General features: G+C 40.6%; 1 long non-coding RNA gene across 1 annotated transcript; it reads left to right on the forward strand.

Moving 5' to 3' along the window:
- The first annotated feature begins 4428 nt into the window (after positions 1-4428).
- On the forward strand, positions 4429-4906 carry LOC131611863 (uncharacterized). The gene is made up of 3 exons (XR_009287212.1): positions 4429-4564; positions 4651-4741; positions 4831-4906. It is a non-coding gene; the product is annotated as an uncharacterized LOC131611863 (long non-coding RNA).
- The last annotated feature ends 1703 nt before the right edge of the window (positions 4907-6609 follow it).

A 6609-nucleotide genomic window follows, 5' to 3' on the forward strand; every position in this document is an offset into this window, starting at 1 on the left:
CAAAAGTTACCTTGAAGCGTAAGGGAAGGCGAAACTGTTTGGATTTGCAGGGGCCAATACCGGCATTCTCCACCATGCCCATGCTTGTAGCAAGAATGCGCATCCACTAAATGTACAACTATTCTTTTTTGCACATTTGCACAAGGAACTATATAGGTATGCTAACACAGCCGAACCCCAACTATATGTCTTTATTGCATCAATGTCCCCAAGTAAACACAAGTACATAAAATTAACACTATTCCCCGTGCCTTCGGGAAATAAAAACTTACCAAACAATAACATAATATATATCCTAGTTTTCTGTAGGATACTTTCTTCGTCAGAAAACTCATTCAATTTAAGGTCATCATAAGCTAGATGAAGGCCAGCAAGCTTTATACCTTGTCCCCTACCCCTTTGTCGCCCCTCACCCTCTATTAAATCCACACCCAACAATTCGACGCATAGAGCGTTTGGTTGTTGGACATTTCCATACACTGCCTTTCCATTTGTTTTGAGACCCAATAACATGTACACGTCCTCTAGAGTGACGGTACATTCACCCATTGGAAGGTGAAAATTATGGGTCTCAGGCCTCCAACGCTCACACAATGCTAATATAAACTTCATATCAACTTTGCTTTCTGTTAAGTTCATTACCTCACCAAATCCCGCACGTTTAACGTAGTCCACAATCAAAGGGTCAGGAGCATTCATCGGTCCAGCACGGGTCCTAAATCTCGTGATATCCTATAAAAAAACATTACCCATAAGTATTTGAAATTAGAAAATTTAAGGTGAAAAAAAATTAAGTGTTTACTCAAACTTACAAAATCAGCAATGTTTGCAATGGTTCCTCGATGCTCTTGACCCATAGTTAGGAGAGACATGTTTGTTGACGAGAAAAAAATGGTGGTTCTGATGATAAGTTGCTCTGATGAAAGTATAAGAGGTGATGAAGAAACTGAACAAGTTTGTGAACATATTTATAGCCAAAATGCATAGGTGAGGACGAGATTCCCTGCAGTGTCTCGTCTTGTCAAGTCTGTGGTGTGGAAGAGATTCCCTGCAGTGTCTCGTCTTGTCATGTCTGTGGTGGGGACGAGATTCCCTACAGTGTCTCGTCTTGTCATGTCTGTGGTGGGGACGAGATTCCCTGCAGTGTCTCGTCTGGTCAAGTCTGTGGTGGGGACGAGATTCCCTGCAGTGTCTCGTCTTGTCAAGTCTGTGGTGGGGACGAGATTCCCTGCAGTGTCTCGTCTTGTCAAGTCTGTGGTGGGTTTGAGATTCCCTGCAGTGTCTCGTCTTTTCATGTCTGTGGTGGGGACGAGATTCCCTGCAGTATACAAAACAACACAGAAACTAAAACATCTAAGAAATTACTACGGTTAAAACAAAACAACCGGTTTTGGCAATTAACACAATTAACACAACGACCGCATTTATTTTAATTGAACGATCCGGTTTTGGCAACACAAAACAACCGGTATATCACGATATTACATTGCAAAATAACACATAACAACTTGTAGTACACGCTCGATCATTGCAACAAACACAACAACACTTAATCTAAACTACTCAAGTATCACTGCAAGAACAAGTGGATTTTCAACGCCTCGGTTAACCTCTCCACTGTGTGTCCAAAACATTAGATCCACGTCCACATCGTCTTTCACACGGTTCCAATAATACATGTAGGTGCATTCTGGATTATTATCCGTCAACTTAATGTATGGACAACGGTAATCTATCTGTTTAACTTTTCTGGTCGGACCATCTAGTTGACGAAACCCAGTGTTGATGGCTCTAACAATTCTCTAGAAATTCCAATGGGGGTTAAGGCAGACACGCATGTGACTACCTTCCTCAAAAAAGACGACAGCCCAAACTGAGTTCATTTTTTAGTGTTTGCAGTAAGAATGAAGGTGGAGTTGGTACTTCAACTCCACACACACACACCTTTATTTATAGTGGGTGAAATACAGAGGAAAATAATTTTGTTAATTATTAATAACTTAAATACTAATTGGAAACTTTGTAATGTTAAAAAAACATTTCATTAATATATGCTCAGAGCATTTAATTGGACGGTACAGAAGTAACTGAAATGATAAAGAAACTGCAACATCTAGGATATTACAACGGTTAGGACAATGTCTTCTCTGTCCTCCATCATTCGAGTGCATTGAATGTTGTCCTCCATTGTCTCCCACCAACGCTGTCTTTCAAGAAAAACACCTCCCCTTGTTCTAAGTCTCTTGATAGATCTGATTTGTTCGCCTGGACTCCACTCTCCGTCCAAAAACCTAAGGAGGGTTCTCTTAAGCTGGTCCATGGATTAAATGTTCCAAAACATTACCTGCATGGGAGGTTTGACGACAGAGAAAATAACGTATCCATTCCTTCGACGATAGTCCGGTTCATAGTTGAAACGCCTCACAGGTGGTGGAGGCTCAGAAGTCCGGTGTGTGCTATCAAAGGTGATGACGAACAACAACCCGAACTGATATAGAAGATGTTCGGGTTGTTGTTCGTCATCAACAACAGGATCAATAACCTGTGACTGAATATTTTGCGAAGGAGCATTTTGTTCAACCACTATGTACAGTTCCAGATAACCACTATGTACAGTTCCTGATATAGAAGGTGTGTGTGTGTGGAGTTGAAGTACCAACTCCACCTTCATTCTTACTGCAAACACTAAAAAATGAAATCAGTTTGGGCTGTCGTCTTTTTTGAGGAAGGTAGTCACATGCGTGTCCGCCTTAACCCCCATTGGAATTTCCAGAGAATTGTTAGAGCCATCAACACTGGGTTTCGTCAACTAGATGGTCCGACCAGAAAAGTTAAACAGATAGATTACCGTTGTCCATACATTATGTTGACGGATAATAATCCAGAAGGCACCTACATGTATTATTGGGACCGTGTGAAAGACGATGTGGACGTGGATCTAATGTTTTGGACACACAGTGGAGAGGTTAACCGAGGCGTTGAAAATCCACTTGTTCTTGCAGTGATACTTGAGTAGTTTAGATTAAGTGTTGTTGTGTTTGTTGCAATGATCGAGCGTGTACTACAAGTTGTTATGTGTTATTTTGCAATGTAATATCGTGATATACCGGTTGTTTTGTGTTGCCAAAACCCGATCGTTCAATTAAAATAAATGTAGTCGTTGTGTTAATTGTGTTAATTGCCAAAACCGGTTGTTTTGTTTTAACCGTAGTAATTTCTTAGATGTTTTAGTTTCTGTGTTGTTTTGTACACTGCAGGGAATCTCGTCCCCACCACAGACATGACAAGACGAGACACTGCAGGGAATCTCAAACCCACCACAGACTTGACAAGACGAGACACTGCAGGGAATCTCAAACCCACCACAGACTTGACAAGACGAGACACTGCAGGGAATCTCGTCCCCACCACAGACTTGACAAGACGAGACACTGCAGGGAATCTCGTCCCCACCACAGACATGACAAGACGAGACACTGTAGGGAATCTCGTCCCCACCACAGACATGACAAGACGAGACACTGCAGGGAATCTCGTCCACACCACAGACTTGACAAGACGAGACACTGCAGGGAATCTCGTCCTCACCTATGCATTTTGGCTATAAATATGTTCACAAACTTGTTCAGTTTCTTCATCACCTCTTATACTTTCATCAGAGCAACTTATCATCAGAACCACCATTTTTTTCTCGTCAACAAACATGTCTCTCCTAACTATGGGTCAAGAGCATCGAGGAACCATTGCAAACATTGCTGATTTTGTAAGTTTGAGTAAACACTTAATTTTTTTCACCTTAAATTTTCTAATTTTAAATACTTATGGGTAATGTTTTTTTATAGGATATCACGAGATTTAGGACCCGTGCTGGACCGATGAATGCTCCTGACCCTTTGATTGTGGACTACGTTAAACGTGCGGGATTTGGTGAGGTAATGAACTTAACAGAAAGCAAAGTTGATATGAAGTTTATATTAGCATTGTGTGAGCGTTGGAGGCCTGAGACCCATACTTTTCACCTTCCAATGGGTGAATGTACCGTCACTCTAGAGGACGTGTACATGTTATTGGGTCTCAAAACAAATGGAAAGGCAGTGTATGGAAATGTCCAACAACCAAACGCTCTATGCGTCGAATTGTTGGGTGTGGATTTAATAGAGGGTGAGGGGCGACAAAGGGGTAGGGGACAAGGTATAAAGCTTGCTGGCCTTCAACTAGCTTATGATGACCTTAAATTGAATGAGTTTTCTGACGAAGAAAGTATCCTACAGGAAACTAGGATGTATATTATGTTATTGTTTGGTAAGTTTTTATTTCCCGAAGGCACGGGGAATAGTGTTAATTTTATGTACTTGTGTTTACTTGGGGACATTGATGCAATAAAGACATATAGTTGGGGTTCGGCTGTGTTAGCATACCTATATAGTTCCTTGTGCAAATGTGCAAAAAAGAATAGTTGTACATTTAGTGGATGCGCATTCTTGCTACAAGCATGGGCATGGTGGAGAATGCCGGTATTGGCCCCTGCAAATCCAAACAGTTTCGCCTTCCCTTACGCTTCAAGGTAACTTTTGGATCTTATTTTAATTAGTGCCTGTTATTCTATTATTATTTGTAACTATATTGATTTTTATCTTTTAATGTGTTTAGGTTTAATGCAATCGGGTTGGATTACACCAATACGCCTTTATCCAAAATCATTTTTTACCGCCAACTATTAGATCGACTTGGACCCCAAGATGTAAGACCACTAAAAATTTCCATTTTCAAAATATATTTATAAAATTTACAATCTTCTATATTTTGAAATTAATATTATTTGCTTTGCAGTTTATTTGGAGACCTTACTTGGAATTGGATCACGTACCCGACCTTGACGAGGCGGCTATTTGGACAACAAAATCACCCATCATACGGTTCACCACTGTGGAGATGCACCAAAGTGACCGTGTGAAGCTCCAATTCGGCATGCATCAAGGTATCCCTGACCCACCTGAACCTGGCTGTTTGGGACGTTGGCATCTGGCGAAGGTTAGCGAACAATGGTACGTAGAAAATTACAAGACTTTTGCTATAGATCAGCGTAAAATATGGGCTCGTCGTTCCAAATATGTTCTAGAATTTCCTGTGGCGCCGCAAGAAATGAAGCCAACTGTTGAATATATCAACTGGTACAGATCGGTCACAAATCCTGAAATGATTGTGTCTGCCCCTTTCTATTTAGCTGACCCGCGAGCACAACCTCCATATTTTGGAGGACAACAACAACCACCACCAAATTACCACCACCAACAACAACAACCACCACCACCAAATTACCAACAACAACAACAACCACCGCCAAATTACCAACAACAGCATTACCCACGGCAACACCAACAACAACAACAAGGTTACCACCAACAACCAATCCAACCACAAACACCTTTTTACCAACAACATTCCCAACAATACCACCAGTTTTTTCCATCCCAACCTCAACCACAAAATCAAGAATTCCATGTAGGGAGCTCTTCCAGATCACATTTCCAAGAATTCCATGCGGGGAGCTCTTCAAGATCACCACCAATAACCCCCGACATGGGCATAGAAGAAGAATTCCCGCAATACAACACATTCGACCAACCAACGCCACAGTACACCAACCAACCATTTGACCTCAACACACCACCACAACCATTGTATTTTAACCAAACCGGATCCACCACCAACTTCCAAAACTTCCAGGCCGCACCCACTAGGAGAAATTTCAACCCGCCTAAACAAAGCTTTGACAGCGCCGCGGGCACCCGCCTATCCTATGGAGGGAATTCTTCTAGAGGTCAAGGACGACCCACAGATTTTGAAGACCCAGATTTCATTGAGGGGCCGTCGACGCAAGCACAAGACGAACCAAATAGAGGGGGGCGTCGTCGCAGGAATAGGGGGGCATTACCAACTCGTGACCCTTCTACACGACCTATTAGACAACCTGATTGTGGATCGTACCATGGTCCACGTGGTGCTCAATAGGAATTATGTTTGTATCGTTAATGTATTTTGTAATGTTTTTAATTTTAATGTACTTGTATCGTTAATGTATTTTGTAATGTTTTTAATTTTAATGTACTTGTATCGTTAATGTATTTTGTAATGTTTTTAATTTTAATGTATTTGTATCGTTAATGTATCGTTATTGTATTTTAATATATAATTATTTTTAACGAATGTCCAACTTTCAAAATAATGAATCCACCACCAACTTCCAAAAATAATTTTAAAAAGATAGATAAAAAAACAATATAAAAAAATTATTGAAAAATTGTAGTTAAAAAAAAAATACTGTAAAAAATTATATGATAAAAGATTGTTAAAGAAAAAAAATAACAAAAAAAAAAGAAAAAAAAATAGGGGGGGGGGGGTGTTGTCGCCAGGGGGGTGGCGACAACACCAAAACAACAAAGAGGAGGCGCCAGGCCCACTGGCGACAGCTCCTAGGCCCAGAACGTTGTCGCCACCCCCCCTGGCGACAACGTGTTAAAAGTAAAAAAAAAAAACATTTTGGTAATTATTTTGAAAATGTTGTTATTTTTGAAATTTTTTTGAAAAAACTGGATATTTAAAAAAAAA

This window comes from Vicia villosa, linkage group LG6 (genome assembly GCF_029867415.1).
Source record: "Vicia villosa cultivar HV-30 ecotype Madison, WI linkage group LG6, Vvil1.0, whole genome shotgun sequence".
In the NCBI taxonomy this organism is placed as follows: domain Eukaryota; kingdom Viridiplantae; phylum Streptophyta; class Magnoliopsida; order Fabales; family Fabaceae; genus Vicia; species Vicia villosa.